The 24,162-nt window shown below is 33.5% G+C and overlaps 1 protein-coding gene across 1 annotated transcript in view; it reads right to left on the bottom strand.

Moving 5' to 3' along the window:
* LOC120138940 (BEACH domain-containing protein B-like) overlaps positions 1-24,162 on the bottom strand; it is a 78,941-nt gene that overhangs the window by 50,034 nt on the left and 4,745 nt on the right.

Here is a 24,162-nt window from a genome sequence, read left to right on the forward strand (position 1 = left end):
AGTTATCAGTCATTTAAATTTTATTTTAAAAAATACATATAGAGGTGACACATTAGTTATTGGTAATGATAACTGATTAATGATAGTTATTGTAAAGCAAGTTCCAAAAATAAGACTGTTATAACTAAAAATATAATAAATAATTTTTATTTATTAATTTAAATATATAGTTATGATAAAAAAAATCACTAATAATAATAATATTAGTTTTTAAATTGTATTCACTATTATTCTTTTTGCTTCAAAAGCCGTAATTATAACAATATAAATAACTGTGACGAACTCATAAAAATTATAATTAATATGATAGTGATGGAGTTATTAATGACGATTGTTTACTATAAATTTCAGTGACTAAATTTGATATTTTTAATGACTATCCTAATGTCATTGAAAATACATTTTCTTGTATTCAACCTCAAAGATGCACGTCAACATGCTTTAGTGACTGAAAAGTGTGTATCGTGATATGGTGAAAGAAAACCCCAAGTCCATAAGTATCAATTGTAATTAGAATCATACTTAAGCTTATCTTACTCTTTTATTAAGAGTACATATTGTTTTAGGAATCTATTAAGAATAAAGAGTCCTTATTATCTTCATCCCTAGAAAAATAATATCATCTAGTAGAACATTATATTAGAAGTCAATTTATTAAGGTTAAATAGGAGATAGAAGTGCATTGTTATGATGAACAGAAAATGAGTCGATTTTTAGTATTTTTCTTTTGTTTTGCTTTCCCTTCTTTTTTTCGTCATGCTATCAGATTCGATTCATTCATAATAAACATGTCTTCTTCATTACTAAGGCATGCTGAAAGTATCATTTGGTTCATCAAATGTTACCAGCCCTACAACTAATATCATTGTAATCGAGAATATTGTTGTTCAAATGGTTGATTTGTAGAATATTCACTAAGACTATCGTGATATCCAATTCTATAGAAAAGATAGATAATCAAACTCTTGAAAACTAGTTCTTCAATCTTTCACAACATGTCGGTCAAGATTTGAATCTTCAAAGCCAATCCTTGAAGCCAAATTTATTGCATGTTGACTCCTTGTTAGTTTCCTATGATGACACCATAAATGACAAGGAGAAGATGAAATAGAAAAGCTCATAATTCAATCACATCCCTTTTATATACAATTATTTGTATTCTAGATTGCTCGAAGATCGATTGATTGCACCATGACATGTTAAATCATTGTCATTATTGTATCCATTATGGTACAATGAAAAGGCCCATTGTAAATACCATGTCGAAGTTCAAGGATATTTTATCAAGAGAAGTATAAACTGTAGACGTCGAGTTCAAAATTCTTCTTAGTCATGGAGTTGTAGAATTAAAGATTAAGGGTTAGTCTATCATGACCCAAGTAATGAAGATAAAACGTCTTATCTAGGTGTGAGTAGTGTTTGAATCAAAATTTGTGTCCTAACTTAACTCTAAAACTATCTCCTAATTTGTAGATGACTCATTTTATCTAGATCTCTAATTCTTGTATATAAATATCTTATGTACCCTCTTGTAAAAAATGTGGAATTTTTTCCTTGAATAAAAATACTTATTACCTTCATCAGAATTTCCCTTCATCAGAAAAATATATTTTCACATGGTATCAGTCGCTGGCATTGATCCCAGCTTTGCTCCCGCCGTTATTTGACAGAAATTCGACTGGTAGTGAGTTTTCTTTGCATTGCCACTCTCTCGCCCATAAAAATCCCATCACCCTACAGCTGTTTGGTACATGTTCCGCTGTTGTTTGGTACTTGTTCCAATGATGTTGGTAATTGTTCGGCCAGCATTGTCTCTTCGCTGCACAGCCCATTCGATACTCATCATAGCACCGATCTCCTCAAATCTCCGATTGTAACTTATAGCAGTGTTCCCTGCTAGTTCGCGACATATCCCAATCTCAATTCCTTGACAGTCATGGCATATCCTTCTTCATCCAACCTGTCATCCGAGGTTGAAACTTCCATTGTTTAGCCATCTCCTTCCGACTTGGTTTCCTCGTCCATTACTTGTCATCGTCTAAATGGTGAGAATTACATTGTTTGGTCTTAATATGTGCGTCTATTCATCATCAGTCATCAGAAACAACTATATATCTCTGACAATATGTTGGTCCCTGATCCCTCTGACCCCCAATACGAAACTTGGCTCACCAAGAACACCACGATTATGTCCTGGCTCCTCAACTATATGATGCCTGACATTAGCGCAAACTTCATGCTCTACACCACCGCCTTGGAAATCTAAAATGTTGTCAAGGAGACGTACTCCAATCAAGAAAACTTGTTCGTTCTGTTTACCATTGAATGTTGAATCAATGACTTGAAGCAAGGTGATCTCACTATTACCCAATACTTCACTCAACTATCTCACTTATTGTAGCAAATTTATTTGTTTGAGTCTCCCGATTGGAAAACCGGTGTAGATGCCAAACTCTACAAAGGGCTACTTGAAAACGATGTATTTTTCAATTCATATCGAGACTTCTCGTCTCTCTTGATGATTTTTGTGGCCAAATTTCTGGGCATCAGGCTAAATTATGTCTCTTAGCGAGGTGTTCTCTGAAGTTCACCACGAAGAAAGCCGTCGCTCTCTGATGTTTCCTCCACCCGTTGAAAGTTCTGCCTTAAATACCATTCATTCGGTGACACTCGTGTCAAGAAAGACCGTCCCTGATGCAATCACTGTCGAAAACCTGGTCATGTTCTTGATAAATGTTGGAAGCTCTATGGACGTCTAGCCAACTGGACTCCATCCAAATCCTCCTCGCGTCCATCTCACGGTAACTCTACTGTAACAACGTTTGGAGAGTGGTTCATTTTCTCGTCAATAGCTGGACGATCTGGGCAGATTTTAGTCATTTACAAATTCCTCCTACTACTGAGTATAAGTCTGTCTGCACTGTTAGTGTAGGTAGTTCTCCTTTTACCTTTTTATCCCCTTCACCACGGTGTGTCTCCTGGATTGTTGATTTCGAGGCAAGTGATCATATGACAGGAAACTACGGTTTATTTTCAACATTTTACAATATGGAGTCTCATGTAGTGTTCGTACTGCTGATGACTCCCTATCATCGGTTAAAGGCAGTGGTTCGATTCACATTAATAGTCATATTCTTCTGTCTAATTTCATCTTTGTTCCAAGTTTGACTTGCAATCTTCTTTCGATTAGCAAATTATCTACTGATTTGGGTTGCACTTCTCATTTTACTCATGATTATTGTGAATTTCAGGATGTGACCTCGGGGATGGTGATTGGAAATGATAGGCGTCGTGGTGGACTCTACATCCTTGAAGCTTATCCTTCTGCTCTCGTTCTCAACCGCCCACCTGCACCATTTATCTCTTCATTTGTTTCAGTTTCTCCCATAGATGTTGTTGTCGAAATTGTGTTATGGCATTTTAGGTTAGGTCATCTCAGTTTTCCTTATCTTGCAAAATTGTTTTCCAAATTATTTATTAATAAAAATCTCACATCATTTTCTTGTGACATTTGGTCTCTTGCAAAGCACATTCGTAGCTCTTATCCTCCTTTCCCCTCTCGCTTGCCTAAACTTTTTTTCTTAATTCATAGTGACATTTGGGGACCATCACAGGTTATAGGCTTACATGGAATTCGTCAGTTTATTACTTTTATTGACGACCACTCTCGTACCACTTGGACCTTTCTTATAAATGACAAGTCCGAGTCTTGTACCATCTTCAAACACTTCCACAAAATGGTTGAAACACATTTCCAAAGTTCTATTGGCATCCTTAAATCTGATAATGGTGAGGAATATCTCTCTTGTTCATTAGGTTATTTCTTCCAGGAAAATAGAATAGTCCACCTCACTTCCTGTGTTGACACTCCCCAATAAAATGGGTCATCAAACGTAAAAATCGTCATCTTCTTGAGGTAACTTGAGCACTACTTTTTTCTTCTAATGTTCCGAAATAACTTTGGGTTGAGGCTCTCTTAAAAACTACTTTTCTAATCAATCGTCTACATAGTAAGATAATTGCCTTTAAATATCCCCGAGATATTCTTTCCACCAAATTTCCACATTTCAAACCTTTTACCTATTTTATTCCTCTTCGTGTATTTGGTTGTATTGTCTTTGTCCATGACCACAATCCTCATAAATATAAACTTGATCCTGAGCAATTCAATGTTTTTTTGGGTTATTCATCCCTTTAGAAAGGTTATCGTTGCTACTTTCCTTCTACAAAACTGTTCTTCACTTATATGGATGTCACTTTTCAAGAGCATACATCATTCTTCTCAAAAACCGAAATCCAGGGGAGAGTGAATCTGGATTTTAATTATTATTGATTATTACTGAGTTACCCATCAGTCTATCTTCTATTAAAAAACCTACCACTTCACAACCTCTTAACACCACCACATATTATAATGAAAAACAATCCATTAATTCCACCGACTCTCATGAAATACTCAAGTCATATACCGATATTATCATCTACATAAGACGACCCTAAACAAGCTCTAACTTCCACATCGCAGCCAATGCATTGTCAAGAGCCAGAACTGAGTTTAAATCCATCAACAGATAGAGGAAATGGTGACTAAAATAAGTTGTATGTGGTAATTGATACTAGTGAATTACCAATTTCTCAACAAAAAAAAAGAGTTAGACGATATACAACTCATCCTATTGGTAAATGTGTTGCTTATGGGAAACTACTGGCTGGTTTTAAGACTTTCACAGCTCAGGTTGATCATATTCACATTCTAGAGGCCATAGAGGATGCATTAAAAATCCTGAGTGGAAGAATGCAGTTGAAGAAGAAATTTTAACTCTAGAAAACAAAAAAACCTAGGTCATCGTTGATCTACCTAAAGACAAGAAACCAGTTGACTGCAAATGAGTATTTATTGTGAAATTCAAGGCAGATGGAAAAATTGAGAGATATAAGGCTAGACTTATGGAAAAAGGTTCCATCATACTTATGGAGTTGACTATCAGGAAACCTTTGCTCCAGTTGCAAAAGTCAACACTGTTCGAGTTCTATTATCCTTGGCGGTAAACAAGGATTGGATACTTCACCAACTAGATGTAAAAAATGCATTCCTCAATGACAATCTTGAAGAAGAGGTATATATGCAAGTTCCACCAGGAATCTATTATGGACATAACCGGGTATGTAAATTGCTGAAATCCTTATATGGTCTAAAACAATCACCTCGAGCTTGGATTGATAGATTCACGAAGGTAATGTTACAAGACAATTACAAACAGTGTCAATCTGATCACACTCTATTTGTAAAAACTGATCCTCATAAGAAGAATTCAATCTTGATTGTCTATGGTGATGATATCATCATCACAGGTGATGACTTAGTAGAAATCGAAAAGTTGAAGACATTACTAGCAAAGGAGTTTGAAACCAAAGATTTGGGAACTTTGTGATATTCCCTAGGCATGGAGGTAGCGAGATCACGAGAATGAATTATCATAAATCAAAGAAAGTATATTCTAGACTTACTTTCTAAATCTGGATTGACGAATTGTAAGCCCTCGGAAACTCCTATTGAAGTTAACTTGAAATTGAGTAAAGATGGAAACCCGGTAAATAAGGAACATTATCAAAGGCTAGTTGGTAAACTCGTTTATTTATCTCTAACTAGACCTAAAATTGTTTTCTCTGTTAGCATTGTTAGACAATACATGAATGATCCCAGAGAAAAACATTTAGAGGTAGTTAATCGAATATTAAGATATCTAAAGATGACACCAGGACATTGGTTGATTTTTAGAAAACATAAAGACATAACAGTTAAAATCTTCTCATACTCAAGCTGGGCTGGAGGAGTGACGGATAGAAGGTCAACCACATGATATTGCTCATTTGTGTGGGGAAACCTAGTGACATGGAGAAACAAGAAACAATCAGTGGTCTCCAGAAATAGTGCAGAAGTAGAATATAAGGCGATAACAGTTGGGATATGTGAATGAATTTGGCTATAGAGACTCTTAACTAAACTAGAGATGTGCGACAACAACTATTTTGAACTTCAGAGTGATAGAAAATCTACGATAAGCATTACAAAGAATCTGGTGCTCCATGACAAAACCAAACATGTGGAGATCGATACACTTCATTGCAAAAAAAGTAAATGGCGGAACTATGAAACTAAACTACGTCTCTTCACAAAATCAGCTAGCTGATGTATTGATCAATGCTCTTCCAAGGATTACCTTTGACAAAATTACATCTAAGCTGTGTCTTTACAATATTTACTCCCTAGCTTGAGGGGGAGTGTGAGTAGTGTTTGAATCAAAATCTATAACTATCTCCTAATTTGTAGACGATTCCTATTTTATCTATATCTCTAATTCTTGTATATAAATATCCTATGTATCCTCTTGTAAAAACGTGGAATTTTTTCCTTGAATAAAAATACTTACTTCCTTCATCAGAAAAATATCTTTTCACACTAGGTTATTGAGATCAAACTAAATAAGGATCATACATTAGAAAACAAAGAAAAGAGAAAAAATGATATTGTTTGGTTAGCACCCATTGTAGAAGATATTTTGCACGAACACAACCCTTAAAAAGTTCCAATATATCTTTCCCATTTGGTTAAATATTGGTACCTCACTCCAAGAACTTTTTACAAATGATGAATATCATGTCTTCTTATAGCTATAACCTAAATAGTGTATGCGTTTTTCACATGGAAAGTGTCGAACATTCCACATGAAAGTGTAGGCCACTGATCGATAAAAGGAAAAACTAGTTAAAACTAAAATGACGACGTAGTAGGGGAATCATGCACCTGGACATCTGACGTCGTGATAGGGCATCCTAAGATGAGCCAACAAGAAAACATCATTCACTCGATATGAGGTTGTTGCATAGAAAAACATGATGTCTTGTTTGAATTTGTCTTTCTTCATTTACTTAAACATTTTTAATATGTTTGAAGCTTTTGCTATCCTTTTTGAGTTTGAACAATGAATTAGGTTTTTATTATAATTTTAGTGAATATCAAATATAATGGAATGTTATTTAGAATCAGATTATAGTTTTTTAACATGTGATGAGATTAAACCCCTAAAAATAAGATCCGTCCACCCTTGTACTAGATATTATACCAACCATCCCACATTTCTCCCCAGGAATGAAGATAGTTTTCTCCTTTCATAGTGAAATCATTAAAGCGAGATACTTAGGCAAGTGTAGAAGCGAGCAAGATGAGGCATCTATTGTACATGACTTTATAATACTGATTAGTTTAGATTTATATTTGGAATGTTTGATAAATATCAATAATCTTATCAAATGGAATGATGGAGTAGATAAATTAATCTTAGGTCAGATGCTTGGAAAATTGACCTCTAAAGATAAAATCTTCTGATCTTCAATAACATGACCTCTAAAGATGGAATCTTCTAATCTTCAGTAACATTTGGACTATAATCAATTATTCTTAGAAAGTTTAAGAAATCTTCAAGTTGGAAATTCATATAAGTTGGCAAGACATTATCAAAAAGAAAAAAAAACAAACTACTCTGATTAAAGTAGTAAGTTGATAATCTATAAAGATAAGTCCAAGCAACTATGGAGGTAAGTCCAAGCTTCATGAAGTGGTTACATTCAAATTATGACATTAATAGGCTCACCTGACAATTTGGTTTTTGGTCCACTATGGTTGTCAAATAGAAAACTTTGTGATGTGATGAATTCATTAGAAAAAAAACCACTGGGAATATTCCGATGAAAGTAGTGAGTTGTTAATTTATGAAGGAAAGTTCAAACAACTATGAGGTATGTCTAAGCTTTATGAAGTGACTTCCATTCAAATTGTTAAGTCAAAGACTTTGCGACAACTTGAATCATCTATCGATGTTGTTAGAGGTACTCCGCTAAAGTAATAAGCCGAAGAGGTAATTTTAATAGCACAAACTTTATGAGCAATATTACATTCTAATCATGAAACAAATGGGTCACCCGAAAATTGTTAGGTTAAAAAGACCCTGTGACTAGATGAACTTCCCAACAAGAAAAAAAAGGTGAAAAGTTTGAAATGAGATTGAGTTTTAGTGGAAGATAGACTAAGGGAGTTGAGAAACACTTGTTGTAGTCAACTGCACACGAGCACTTGAGAATTTTGTATTTAGGGAAGTATTTCCTGCACTACCTTTGTTAAAGGAGTCTATAAATCTTGAACAAATAGAAGGGTTTCTTAGAGTTGAAACATAAACGCTCTCTAAAAGGTTTCGTAGTTGCATGTGATAGTTGCATTGTTTTTTCTTCATCAATTTAAAGGTCAAATCATGACGGTGGGAGCATGCGAAACCTTTGAAAAAACCCAAGAAGAAGACAACGTAAATCATGTTCCCTTCTCAAATTAACTCATCCATCCTAACACTTTTCAAATGACTATAACTTTTAAAACAATGAAATGAACAATTAATTCATTTGATATTTGGTGAACTGATGGCTTGTTTCGATTTTGAGTCTAAAGTAATGAACATTTTTCTTTCAGAATCTATGCATAAACTTTTCATATTTTGGAAAAATGGAAAGGCATTTTCAAATAATACAAATTATCTCGGAGCTGAAAAGATGACTTCTGACCCAAGAGCCTAAAATGAAGTAATGGGGAAATTTTAGAATATCCCAATATGGTTCCAATCAAAGTAAAGTTTGATGTTGTACAGAAGAAGGTTTGACAATTACCCTTGGAACAAATTCACCCAACGAACAGTAAGAGTGTTTGAAGAAAAGTGATTTTCAAATCATGAAAGCCTTACAATAGCAAGTCGATAGGAAATAACTTTTCATGCAATACATATAAGAATTTATATATTATAGATGTTCTCTCAAATAGCCAATATGAGTTTACGTTTGAACTTGAAAATGTTACATCTAGTATAAACAATGTGAATGCAAGACCTTATGGCAATGACATACTAAATGTGCATATCGAAATTACCAAATCAGTCTGAGAGATTTAAAATGAAAATAAACCTTGCAGCAAAGATTCCCTTGCAAGTGAATCAAAAATAGGCATGGCACTAAGAATGTTCATCATCTTCCAAAGATACCTACACGATTATCATTTTTTCTCTTATGATAACCTGAGTGACTTTGTAGACATTGAAAGAGACGTCTTAAGGTGTAGGAATTGCTACCCAAGTTTCAAAGCCTCACAAGAAAGTCTTTCACTTAATGTTTATGATTCAAACATAATGATATGGTAGTAGACTTTTACTTTCCAAATAAAACCATAGATATTTTCCCTTGATTGAACCAAAGCTAAAAGAATCTGAGGATAAAAGTCAGTTCATCCAACCCAGATTACAAGATCACAGGATCGAGTGAACAATTGTGCAAAGAATAAATCTTTATTATGAAGAAAAAGGCACGAAGAAAAGGTAAAAAATAAATGCGACTTTATTGCACAAAATGAGAAGAATATTCAAATATAAAAAATTTATGAGTAATGATAGACAATTGACGATCCAACCAATGTTGGGCATACCAAAAAAATATGGACAAAGAAAAAAGACCAACAATTGAAGTCTCTTAAAAGGACAAAGATGCAAAATATTGTTTTCTTTGTGCACATCCTAGACAAATATAAGTATTACATTAATGATAAGATGCATTCACATATGATTTTGTAGGATCTTCCAGGAAATAAGAATATTTTTGTGGGCTAATCTCAAAAAAAGGAAGCCAAAAGTTTGAACTTGATGATATTTGATATCAAAATTTGATGTGACATAACTGCAACATGGAGGATTCCACTTTAAAAATAAGTCGTTGTATTCGAGGTAGGACATGCTACCCAATCACTATGATGAACTAGAAATAAGGCATAACTTCATGACGGAAGCATCATCCCTACAAAATTCATGGCATTCGAGGTAGGACAGACTACTCAATATTTTTGATGAACCAAAAAAGTGATGTAACTTTAAGACAAGCATCCACTTTACAAAAGAAGTCATATTATTCGAGGCAGGACAGGCTACCCAATCACTATGATGAACCATAAATGTGACGTAACTTCACAATAAAGATGTCTACTTTATAAAATTCATGGCATTCGAGGTAAGACGGACAACCCAATTGCTATGATGAACCAAAAATATGGTGTAACTTCATGGTGGTGTCCACTTTACAGAAGTCATGACATTCGAGGTAGGACATGCTACCCAATCGTTGTAATAAACCAGATATATGACATAATTTCAAGAAGGAGGCGTCCACTTAACGAAGAAGTCATAGTATTAGAGGTAGGAAAAACTATCCAATTACTATGATAAACCTGAAATGTGGCATAATTTCCTGACAGAGGTGTCCATTTTACTAAGAAGTCATAGTATTTAAGGTAGGATGCGCTACCTAATCACTATGATGAACCAGAAATATAGTGTAACTTCATAACAAAGGCGTCCACTTTGTTGAAAAGTAATAGCATTCAAGGTAGGACGAGCTACCCAATCATTATAATGAACAAAAAATGTGATATAACTTTAAGAATTAGGCATCCACTTTACAAATAAGCAATAGCATTTGAAGTAGGACAAGTTACACAATCACTATGATGAACTAGAAAATCTTTCGTCTCATTTGAAAGAATTCCCTTTGAAATATGAGATTTGAACACAAATACCATCTATCTTGAGACAATTTATCTCAAAATAATTATATTTTTTTAATTTTTTTAAAAAATAACTTATCTCTAATAGAAGTCCTAGAGTCGGTTCGCTCCCCACTGGAGCAACCTGGTCTGTTTTCATCGATAATCTCAGTAGATGAGTTTCTAAAGGAACGTTAAGGGAACTATTCAATCACCATGGAAAGGTGACAAAGGATTTTATCCCCTTTGTCAACAATAGACCAAAGTATAGAGAATCCTCCTTCGCTTTTGTTCACTTTGCAAGTCAAGATGATTAGTTGAATGCTATCAGGAAGCTGAACAACATCCTGATAGATGGGAGAAGGGTTTCGGTTGGGATAGCTAAGTACCCAAACATGAAGAGCCAGAAAACTACATCTGAAAGAAATGGTGAAGTGCTAAAGAGGCGAACGGAGGAAACCTCCAGAAAATCAGAGGAGATTGAGGAACTACTTAAGTAGTTTAATGACGAAAGGACTTACAAATAAGCTTTAGAGAATAGTAGTAGGATTTCTAATGGATTAGCGAGTCCAAAGTTAACTGTTCATGGGGGAATAAGAAACTCGACAAATTTCTTCATGCCAGCAAAAGAAAGGAATGTATTAAGAGTTCTTTAATTGGGATTACAAAAATTAGGTATGAGTTAGACTTTGTGTAGAAATCTCTTTTTAACGATGTCATAGACATCAAAATCATGAGATGGGGCTTTGCTAGGAATTCGTGTATCCTTATTTTCCCTTCAGAAAAAGTAATGATCGATACATGGCTGAATCAAAAGGTAGAACTGTCGTATTGGTTTGAGTGGTTAGATAAGCTTGTTATGGAGGAAGGTGTTCCCATTGTTTTCTGCTCTGCCAACCTTTATGGAGTCTCTCTTATCAGTTGGAATGATTCTATCTTCACAAGATTGGCTAACAGATAGGGGCACCTGATTATTATTCAAGATAAAACAAAGAATAAAGATGATTTGATAGTGGATAAGTTTCTTTTGAGGGTTGCTAGTCCTTTTTACGTGCCAAAATCTATTAGAATATTTGAAAATGGAAGATCATTCTTGGTAAAAATTAAAACATGTTTATCTATGACGAGATCGGACGTGTACATTGATCAAAATGATGGGATCTCGTTGGAGGATATCTGGGAATAAAGTTCATCAGAGAACGAGGAACATGATGATCAAAATCCTCTAGTTAACCTAAGAAATAAATTATCACTTGAGGAGGTCCAAAACATAGTCAATACGTGTCTTGAGGTGGGTCAGACAAGTGGCAATGTTGAAACGAATCCTGAGGTTAATTCTCCTGAGGATAATGATGTTCATGTCAATAGTTTTTTTGGTGGATTCAAGGCACCAGTCAGTGGGGATGAAAAACAAAGAAGTGGGTTTTAATGTCAGGATTCAGTTACTAGTGGATAGAATAAATGTTGTAAACGTGGAGAGTAAACTACCCATCCAAAAAGTCGGAGCTCAAGAGAAACAGGTTAGGACAACCCATTTGTAAAATGGGCTTGAGATAGAAAGCAACCAGATCATAGAATCAAGTGCTAGTGAGAATTTGGGCCTTGAGATTTACACTAGTGGGAACCCTTCTAGAGAAGGTCGAACAATTAAGGATAATCACATTGTTCCCTTAGTGAATATGCAGCTGCCTTTAACTTATTCATAAAATTATAGTAAAATGATTCACATCATAATTTCACTTCGCTGCACCTGTAGCGTTTCTTCAGATGTCAGTAGGCCAGTCATTTTCTTCGATAAAGTGTATGAAGGGCACAAAGAATAAAGTTAAGAGACTCCCTGGATCAGGATTGGGTTTCATCAAAATCTTCCCTTGCATCCATTAACTTCAGAAAGGAAGTTGTAGGAACTAGAGAGGTGAGTGATATGTTGGGGATAACTTTCAAAGGGGGTTAAAGAATTTTAAAGGAATAGATCATTAATTTGGAGAGGAAGGGGGCTATGGAGATGAGTAGTTAAGTTCATGTTTACTGCTGTTGATATTTACATAAATTTTTATGTCAAAATTCAATGTAATTTCTTGGAATATAAGAGGTATTGGGATAAGAGAAAAGGCGATAGCAGTGTTGAGGCTTGTTAAGAAGAGGAGACCGATCATGTTACTTCTTCAGGAAACAAAACAAGAACACTGTCAACAAGCTTTAAGAAGGAACATTGGGGAGATCTACTGAAGGGTTTCAGTTTTTCATCAGCTATTGGGTCTGCTAGAGGTCTGCTTTGTCTGTGAAATGAAAATCTATTTAAAGTCACTCGAGAGCGTATCCACATAAGATTTATTGCAATCTCAGGGGTTTTCAAAGAAACGAATTTCGATTGTGTAGTCATCAATGTTTACAGCCCTTCTATAGATGTAGAGAAAGAAGAGTTTTTCAGGGAATTACTAGATTTATTGTCAATATGAACTTACCAATATGTATTGGGGAAGATTTCAATGCTTACCTTGATCCAGAAAAAAGATTGGAGTTTCCCAAAATTAGCATTCCATAGATTTGTTCAAAACTTTCGTTTAACAAGCCAATTTAATTGATCTTCCACTTACGGGATGACAGTTCACATGGTGTAATAACATATAATCGTCAATATGGGTAAGACTTGATTGAATCTTGATCAATGGCAGCCTCCTAAATCGTTTTCTGAACATAGTTCAATGCCTCCTCTCTAAATCATTCTATGATCACCATTCGGAAGTGTTAGAAGATAAATGTTAGAACCGAGGTCCTAAGCCTTTCAGATTTTTCAATTACCTGTTAGATGAAGAAGGCTTCGAAGACTTGGTCAGATCTTCCATAATTGATCTAAAGAAGGAGAACAATTGTATGGGAATCCTTAGCATTCTGCAAGGTACAAAAAAATGTGATAAAAAATTGGTATGGCAGTAAACACCTTGGGATTTCTGAGTCAATTACAGAGATAAAATCTAAAATTCAAGACATGGAAGTCAAGTCTCAAAAAGAAATTCTTTTCTCCAAAGAATGGAATATGCTACTTCAGTACAAAAATGAGATATGGGGGTTACATAGGATTGATGAAAGCATTTGGTTCCAGAAGTCGAGAGCTAAATGGGTCAAGCATGTTTACAGAAACATGAGATACTTCCATCTTTGTACTTTGTGCAGGAAAAAATAAATGTAATTACATTCTTGAAGATTGATGGGAAGAGAATTTCGGATCCAAAACAAATAAAGATCCATGTTACAGATTTTTTCAAGGAAGCTTACAGCAACAAAACAACGGTGGATGTAGATGAAATCAAATTAAAGTTTTCAAAGTTGTCCCATGATCAAAAGGTATGTCTGGAAGAACATTTTTCAAAAAAGGAAGTGTGGGAAACAATCTCGTTCTTCGGTAGTAATAAAGCTCCAGGCTCAGATGGGCTCACATTGGTTTTTTCAAGAAATTTTGGCCAAGTATAAATGACTCAATCATGAAATTCTTCAATGACTTCCATTGGGGAAGGAACTGGGAACACGGTGTCAATCATGCCTTCATCACCTTGATTTCAAATAAGATAAATCCAAAAAGCTTGGAGGACTACAGATCGATAAGTCATGTTAGAAGCCTATACAAAATTCTTTCTAAAGTCCTGTCGAATAGACTTATTTCCTGTATTGAAGAAGTTTTCAACCCATCCCAATTTACGTTTATTCCTAGTAGGTATTTGCTGGATTGTGCTTTTCTACTAATGAAGGTATAGACTATTTGAGAAACAAATGGCTACAAGGTGTTGTCATTAATTTGATTTTTGAAGAGCATACGACACGGTCAAGTGGCCAATTCTATTAAGAATCATGAAGGAAATGGGATTTGGGGAGAGGTGGTGTTCATGGATCTCGTGTTGTCTAACCTCTGCTTCAATTTTTATCCTTGTAAATGACACCCCTACTAAGTATTTCCTGATGGAAAAAGGCTTAAGACAAGGTTGTAGACTCTCTCCCTTATTATTTAATATAGTTGGTGAACTACTCCACTTGGTGCTGGCCAAAGCTGGTAATATGGGCCTCTTTTGTGGTTTTTCCATAGAAAAGTCAGAAAATCCTTTTCAGTTGTCACATCTTCAGTTTGCAGATATTTTGTCGCACTTCACTTGGATAAATTAAAAACGTCAAAATAGTCTTGAGAATTTTCAGTTTCAGTTTAGTGGCTGGGTTGCACTTATATCTCTCAAAAAACAAATTATATGGAATCAATGTGGAAGATGACACCCTTAAAGATTGGGTCTCTACCATTGGATGCTCAGTGGGTTCATTCCCTACGAAATACTCTACCACTAGGAGCCAAGAAGAACTCATAATATTTGTGGGAATCGGTTGTCCAGAAATTTAATAAAAAACTAGCAAATTGGAAAGTGTCTTCCTTGTCCATGGCTGACAGACTGGTGCTTTTGAACAGTGTTGTATTCTCTATTATTTTTTCCTATCAGTGTTCAGGATGTCGAGTAAAGTTAGCTAGAAACTTATCTCACCGATGACAAGATTTTTTTAGGGAGGTAGAACAGAGAATAATCAAATTCATTGGGTGAATTGGCTAATAGTTTGTCGCCCAAGGGAATTTGAAGGCTTGGGAGTTCTGGATTTGAATTTAACAAATCGGGTTTTGCTGAGGAAATTGAATTCAAAGTTTGCGAATGAGAAACCATGTGGAAGAACTTGATTTGCAGTAGACATTATGTTGACAATAATTCTATGACAGTAAACAATTTGCAATCTCCCCAAGATTCTTGGATTTGGAAAGGAATAGTAAATAATTACCTGAAAAAATGTTATGGTTGGAGAGTGCTTAAGAAATCATTCTCGCTTTCAAGTGGGGAATGGTAAGTCAATTTCTTTTCGGAATGATGGATGGATAGATGACTCTCCTTTAAAAGCTCAATATCCTAGGATTTTCGCACTGTCAACCAATAAAGGGGGCAAAGTGGTCGAAATTGGCAAATATGAATCTATAGGCTAGTCTTGGAATGTACAAACAAGAAGAAATTTGTGCAACTATGAATTAGAGCAATAGATGAAATTTATGAGGAAATTGAACATTATTAACTTGATGGAATCAATGGATGATTTCCTCTCTTGGTCTGGAAATGGGACGGGCTATTTTCGGTGAAGGCTTATAGGCTGACTCTAAGTTTCCTAAGGAGAATCCTATTTTGAAGAAATGGGTCTAGACGGGGATTATTTCTCCAAGAGTAGAAACTTTCTTGTGGCAAGCAATTCATCAAAAAATGGTTGTAAAATCAGAGTTGAAGAAAATGTGGTTCCCTTGGCAGACAATTTCATTTGCCCGATATGTAAACAGGTTGAAGAATATGTCCAACATTTGTTTATTTCATGTGCACTATCTTGGGAACTCTAGAACAAATTCCTACTGTTTTGGGAGGTCTCTTGGGCATTGCCTCGTGATCTTCCATCCCTCGTAACTTCCTGGGCTGATTTGGTGCCAAAGTCTACCATTTGGAAATTCATCACAGGTGTATAATTTTGGTCTATTTGGAAGTTCAAAAACTTTATTATTTTCGATAATTGGGAAGTAGACAGGTCTTCCCTTTTCTTTATCATTAGATTTAGATTGGCAAAGTGGTTTTTGGCCAAGTTCCCTTACGTCCCCATCTTGGTGGATTCGCTGATTAGTGGCCCCTCCCTAGTAGACAAGTTCATGTGCAAAGGGGTACAATGCAAGCCAATGTAAAGATGACTCCCTCTACCGATGGATTTTTCAAATTGAATGACGATGGAGTAGTAAGGAATGATGGGTTGACAGGTATTCTAAGGGACTCTTACAGCATCACTTTAGACTCATTTTCAAAAAGTGATAGATCTGGTCCTCCCCTGTTGGCTGAATTGAAGCCAATAAGAAAAGACATTGAGTTCTTCTTCTCCTCTGTTTGGGCAACTATGGGTAGATTGATAGTGGAAAGTGACTGTAAAATTGTAGTGGATTGAATAAATTTGTCTACTTTTATCCCTTTTTGTTTCAGCAGCCTAGTTAGGAAAATTGATTCTCTTGTAAAGTTTAGGGAGATAATTTTTAGGTTGATTCCTAGATGTAGCTACTGGAGGCTGACAAATTATCTAAAGATGGGATTGGGTGAATTTTAGGGAACCTTTGGGTGTTCTAATTGTATCTAGAAGGATGTAGTTTTGGTATTGTACAAGGATTTATGTGTTTATTTGGGTTTTTAAATAAAATTTAGGTATTTTTTTCCTCTTTCCTCTAATTATTCCTTTCCTTTTTGGGATGAGACAACTATGAAGGGATTTTTTAACGAGGCCTCGTACTTTTATATAAAAAAAAGACAGTTTCTCTCAAAACACAAACTTCGATATTGTTTCTTTTGAAGTACTAGTTTCATATCCCTAGAGACAAGATAATACTAAAATTCAAAACAGATTGAAAAAAATCTTCTTTTAGTGATTTACATTTAGATTATGACTCACTTGAGGAAAAGGGTCAAACATCCAAATTTATGTACTTTCAGATATACTAACCAATGTCAATGGTACCTTTACAAGTCTAGCCTACCCTCAAGTTACGAATCAGCATACCGATTTTTCAGTAGAGAAAGCTAACCTAGATCTCATCTTCCTAAAAAGCAGTAGAGTGGATAATCAGCTTGTCTAGATTTATCCTTCCTAGTTTAGTAGTGAAGCAAATCAACTCAGATCATGTCTCCCCTAAATAGCGACAAAATGGATCATCAACTTATCCGGATTTGACCTTCCTGAAGTAGCAGTGAAGAAAATCAACTTAGATCATTTCTCACTAAAAAATGGAAAATTTGATCATCAACTTATCCAGATTTAACATTCCTAAAGTAGCAGTGAACCAAATCAGCCCAGATCTTATCTATTGAAAAGCATCTGAGTGGATCATCAACTTATCCAAATTTGACCTTCCCGAAGTTGCAACAAATCAAAACAACCCATGTCCAACCTTTCCTGAAATTGCAGTGGAATGAATCAAAATTTTACCCATATATGTCTCAGGTGATTCTTGGTCTTTGCCATATTCCATTTCCACACCAATAAGCAAAAAGTGGCAATTGTAATACCATATTTTTATTTGACCTTCCTTTTTCTAAGGTCCAAACATTTTTTGAAAAAATAAAATAAATTGAAGTTGATTTTGATTTTGAAGCTTGAAATATCATCTGACTTACGATAAATTTTCTGATGGGATATGGGCATTTCTATGTGGAGATGCCTTCTTTTTTATGAACCATTTTTCAATTGTCTTTCCAACACAACTTGAACGCCTCAATCAGATATTGAGAACTCAAGAAATGTCCATTTTAACGAAGATAGTACAAGTAGAAAAATGGATACGGATCCAATGTGTGATTTTGTAGTAATTATGAATTTTTAATTCTTTTATTGATTATTTACAATTAAATTTGGCAAATAATTTTTATTTATTATTTTATATAATTTATAATTTTATTTATCATTTTTATAGATATAGATAAATTAGGATATTGTTTTATCTATTTTTAGATTTAGTTTTTGAGGTTGAAACAAACTTTTGTAATTTTTTTAGTTTTAGGTTTGCTCATTACTTTTGTATTTGGGACACGCAGAAATTCAGAAATAAACTTATATTTTTCTTCAAAGTTCTATATGAGAGTTCTTTCATTTTGTTCACGATTTTTGTCTTGGTCTTGTTTCAAAGTGCTAGCGGCCAATTATACAGTAGCAAGTATTTGTTCTTTTCCATCGTCTAGGTTGTTAAAGACACGATCTTAGAAGGGAGTGTTATCATATCTATATCTCAAAGAAGTTGTCTTTAGATTCACGTCTTTGTGTATTTGGATTGATTTCTACCTCAATTCTCGTAAGTTTATTTTATTTTAACCTAAAATTTATATAAATTAATATTGATTTTATCTTTTAATTCTTAAAAGAAAGTCCTACTTTTTTATACATATTTTTAATACTATTAGATTGTTATTATAATATTATATTTTATTATATTTACTTTTTTACGTAATTAATTTTTAGATACTTCTACTTACATTCTTTATTTACATTTGTTTATCATCTATTTATTATTAATATATAAGTATAGTTTTTAGATTATTATATATATACACGTTTTTTTTTCATTTTTTGTAATTTCTACGTTTTTTGTTGTTCATTTATTAATTTATGTTCTTTTAGCTTTAATTTAATTTAATTCCTATTTTATGTGTTAATTTGGCTGGTATTTTACTTATTTTTATATTAACCCTAACATTAATTAGTATTTTTATTATTATAATTATTCAACTTATTTTATTTGGTTTATGGTAATAAACCTTCGAGGACAATTAAAAGAGATTATTAATTAAATTAACATTCAAATTCAATATTTTCATTTTTAAGACAACAACGTAACCGATTAGGTACCGAAAGAACGTTGTGGGGTACTAATCTTTCTCCGCACGTAATCGACTATTGGATCCATTTTCTCTTGTAATCATACTTTAATATGTTATTTTAATTTAAAAAATAACAAATTTCGGGTGATCGAATCAGACCATAATAAGGATTAGTGACAACTCTCTCAAACCATAATTTAATATTCATTTGAAGCTGGTTTTTAAAAGAGGATTCACCTTCTACTTTTTAAAGAGGTTTCGACAATAAGATATTTCAAAACGTTTACACTATGGTAGACAATCAATTTGAAAGTTATATTCAAGTCCTTAAAACTGATCATGAGAGTGACTACTTTACAAAAACACTAAGTTCCTATCTTAAAGAAAATAACATAATTCATGTACGCTCCTATGTGGATACACCGCAACAAATGGGTTAGTTGATCGAAAAAATAGATGCCTTCTAGAGGCGATCAGATCCTTAATGTTTTCCATGAGTGTTCCTAAATATTTTTGGAGAAAAACTGTTTTAACTATCACATACCTTACAAATCGAATACCTAACAAAGTGTTACATTGTAATATACCTTGTGATGTTCTTCTTCAACTAATTCCCCATTTCACATATGTTTCTTCTAATCTCTCACTAAAAGTATTTAGTTGTTCATCATTTGTTCATGTTCACCAACAATTAAGAACTAATTTGACCCTAAATTCATAAAATATGTCTTTTTAGTTTACTCCTCTACTAAGAAGGGATCAAATGTTACTCTCCCATAATTTAGAAAATGTATACTTTCATGGATGTTCTTTGAAGACAAACTTTATTTCTCCAAATCTTAAATTCAGTGGAAGAATTTAAATAAATTTTACTTTTGGGACAGTCTTAAAACCTTTCCAATTCACACAAACAATCAAATATAAGTGAATATTTATAATCAAATATATCCGAGTAGAAGTGTTGAAATATTCAAGGCAAGATCGGTGATAAAAGAATTAAAATTTAAATGAAGATTGATTCATTTTCTAGTTAGACATTAAAACACTTTCCTAAATAGAAAATGCTTGTATCCATTTTGATGAAAAAAATTTGTAAATTTATCAAATCAAGCTTTTGGTGATTGCTTCAAACCATGAAAATTCCCTTAAACTTGGAAGAATACTATAACAAGCATAAGCTATGCTAATAAAAGTAATCTTACATGGCTTGAAGCAATCACCAAAAACTTGATTTGATAAATTTATAATTTTTTTTTATCAAACTAGATACAAACATTATTAGTTTGATCAAAACTGATATCATCGTAACTGATGATGACGCTATAGAAATTAGTAAATTAAAGAGTCTTTTGAATGTTGTATTTAAAACTAAAGACCTTGGTTCACTCAAATATTTTATGAAAATGGAGATAGTTAGATCAAAAATTGAAAAAATTATCTTTCAAAGAAAGTACATAATGGATTTACTCATTGAAATCGGTAAGTTAGGATGCAAACTAGTCGAGACTCCTACGGATCCGAACTTAAAATTAAGGATGACATTGAAATTTCAATAAAAAAATATCAATACCAAAGATTAGTTGATAAGTTAATTTATTTATCTCTAATCAAACCAGACATTTCTTTTTCAGTAAGAATCACGAGCCAACATATGAATGACCCTATAGAAGAGCATCTTAAAATAATTAATAAGATTTTAAGGTACCTCAAGATGACACCTAACACACTGATTTTCAGGAAGAATGGGAATTGCATGGTAGAAATTCTTTTTTATGCTAGTTGGATTAGAGAGTTAACCGACATAAGATCCACGAGTGGTTACTCCTTATCTGTCTGGAGAAACTTGGTTACTTACAGAAGTAAAAAAAAAATTGGTGTCAAGAAGTAGTGTTGAAATAGAATTCCGAGCACTAGTGCGAATTTAAGGAATGTAGATATAAGGAATGTTGGAAAAAATAGAAGTGGACTTCAATGGACAGTTCGAGGAAAAAAGCGACAATTAATCTACCATCAACATTACCAAGAATCTTGTCTACCATGATAGAACTAAACAAATGAAAATTAACAATTAATAGGATTTTAAAGTATCTCAAGATGACACCCAGACACAGATTGATTTTCAGGAAGAATGAGAACTGCATGGTAGAAATTCTTTTTTATGCTAGTTGGACTAGAGAGTTAACCAAAATAAGATCCACAAGTAGTTACTGCTCAGTCGTCTAAAGAAATTTGGTTACATATAGAAGTAAGAAAAAATTGTAGTGTCAAGAAGTAGTGTTGAAGTATAATTTCGAGTACTAGTACTAATTTAAGAAGGAATGTGGATACAAGGATTGTTGAAAAAGATTGGAAGTGGACTTCAATGGACAATACAAAGTAAAAAGAGACAACTAATCTACCATCAACATTGCTAAGAATATTTCCACCATGATAGAACTAAACATATTAAAATCAACAATTAATAGGATTTTAAAGTATCTCAAGATGACACCTAGACACAGACTGATTTTCAGGAAAAGTGAGAACTACATGTAGAAATTCTTTTTATGCTAGTTGGACTAAAGAATTAGCCTAAATATGATCCACAAGTGGTTACTGCTCATCTGTCTGGAGAAATTTGATTACATACGGAAGTAAGAAAAAATTGTAGTGTCAAGAAGTAATGTTGAAGTAGAATTTTGAGCACTGGAGCTTAGAATTTAAGAAGGAATATGGATACAAAGATTGTTGAAAAAAATTGGAAGTGGACTTCAATGGATTGTTCGAGGTAAAAAGAAAAAACCAATCTACCATCGACATTGTCAAGAATCTTGTCCACCATGATAAAAATAAATATGTGAAAATCAATTAAATTAAACTATGTTCATACACAAAAATAGTTTCCAGATGTCCTCATCAAATCCCTTCAAGAGAAAACTTTGATGAGACCATATCCATGCTCGGACTCTACAATATACATTTACTAGTTTGATAGGGAGTATAGGTTGTAACTAAATAAATTACAGTTTAATTGTAATTTAGTTCTATTTTATTTTTTATTTGTATTGTGCATCTTATCTAACTAAGATATTGAATAAGATAAGATTTTATATAGAGTGTTAGTTAGATTAAGTTAACTTTTAATATGACTCAAGCTAGAGTTATATATATATTGTTAATCTGCTTATATAAAGCCTAGTCTAGGTAGTCATTTTGAATGAGAAAAATAACAGAGAATACATACTCTTTTATGTTCTAAACAATTTTCTCTATTTTTAACAAGAATTGTATCGTTGAGCTTGTAAAACTTAACGTTCAAATGTATTCAGTTGCATGTTAGTAGATCAGAAATCGTGTTGAGGAACACCATCACTGAATATATTTTAGTATCTCTATATCAAAGTAGAATATTTGATTATTTTAGAGGACATATGTATTCATAGTACTCTCATTTGTATTTGGTCTGAAACTTTATTAGTATTTTAATTTCTATGTTGATATACATTATATAATAAGGAGCTTCGGTTTTGTATAAACGATTTGCAATGTTTATAGATGTTGTCATTTCAATATCAAATTTTAAGTATATGAATGATTATTGAAAACAAGAAACGTTTTTAAATTTGTTGGTCGCTTCAGTGGTCTAATGTGACACCTTAAGCCCACCGTTTATAGCGAATCAGATTTAGGGTGTTATAGGAGTGGTGAGGCTCCATGTTGTACCAACATTTGTTGTTTCTAATAGGGATGTAAAATTTGTTAGACATTTTTGTAGAACTTTTTGAAAGAAAATAGGAACTCACGTGAATTTTTCTAGCACTTATCATCTACAAATAGATGGGGGAAAAAGTCGTTAATCGAAGCTTAGAAAATTCATCTCAATGTATTATTGAGAATCACGTGAAGAGTTGGGATTTGATCATTCCTCATATTGAGTTTGCATAAAACAACTTCGTGCATAGAACAATTAAGAAGACACCTTTTGAAGTTGAATATGGACTTAAACCACAATATATACTAGAGAGAGTGACGATGGAGAGGTTTTTTCTTATCATTTATGACAAGTTAATGAAGAGTGAGGGGGCTGTCATGGAAGCAAGCAATTAGAGTTATGCTAATAAGCTAATCAAGCTTTTCGAAATAAGGAGTTTGAATAGGGAGACTATGTTCTTGTTCATTTGAGGCTAGAAAGATTTCCAAAGGAAAAGTATCATAATTTGAAGCCATCATATCAAGTGTAACAACATCTTAATAAAAAGACTAAGGTTGTTGAAGATGTGTTGGATTTTAAAGAAGTGAGGTCATAGGAATTAATCTTGGTAAGTATCACACTTTTGACATTCATGGTGCTCAAACCTAAGATCTCAATGAATAACAACAATTCTTTTACCACAATGTCGTTTGGCTTGTGTTTTTCCTTTATATTTTAGATCAAGAGATAAGATCAAAAATACCTTTGTAACCTAGTATGAATAAGTTGTAAAAATAATTACAACCACAACTTATCATTATTATTTTTGTAAGAGATTAGTTACCTAAGTTAAGAAGATTGGGTTGGATTTGTAAATATTTTATTTAGTTAGTATCCCTAAATCTAAGGGATTCTTTTTATTACTAGAATTAGTCTCTTACCTAGTTTAGAAGTTACTTCAGATAAGGCATAGGCTTGTATATAATTGTAAGTTTCTTACACGTTTAATAAGAGTGAATTATAGTAAAATTCATTGCTTTTGTCATAGTATCAGAGCTACTTATATTTTGGTCGTAGTCTTCTTGTTGAGCATTTGTTTCTTAGTTATTATTATTTTTTAAGAGAGTATGACACTTGATCAGCAAGATCTAGGCAATACGGGTGATTCCAGCAGTACAGAAACTGCTAAAGGAGGCACAATGAGGGAGGAAAGTACTTTAATTCGATAAGTGCCTTACAAAACATACAAGACGCTTATAGATTGAATGGAAAAAACTACCTTAAGTGGTCATAATTGGTTCGGACTTTCTTAAAAGGGACAAGTAAACTTAGTCATCTCCTCTGAACGGATCCTAAGGAAGGAGATCTCATATTCGAGGCTTGGGATAAACAAGACTCATTGGTTATGTATTGGTTGTGGAATTCAATGGTGCCTGAAATTAGTGACACATGCATGTTTATTG

This window comes from Hibiscus syriacus, unplaced genomic scaffold (assembly GCF_006381635.1).
Source record: "Hibiscus syriacus cultivar Baekdansim isolate YM2019G1 unplaced genomic scaffold, ASM638163v2 tig00110716_pilon, whole genome shotgun sequence".
Taxonomy (NCBI): Eukaryota; Viridiplantae; Streptophyta; class Magnoliopsida; order Malvales; family Malvaceae; genus Hibiscus; species Hibiscus syriacus.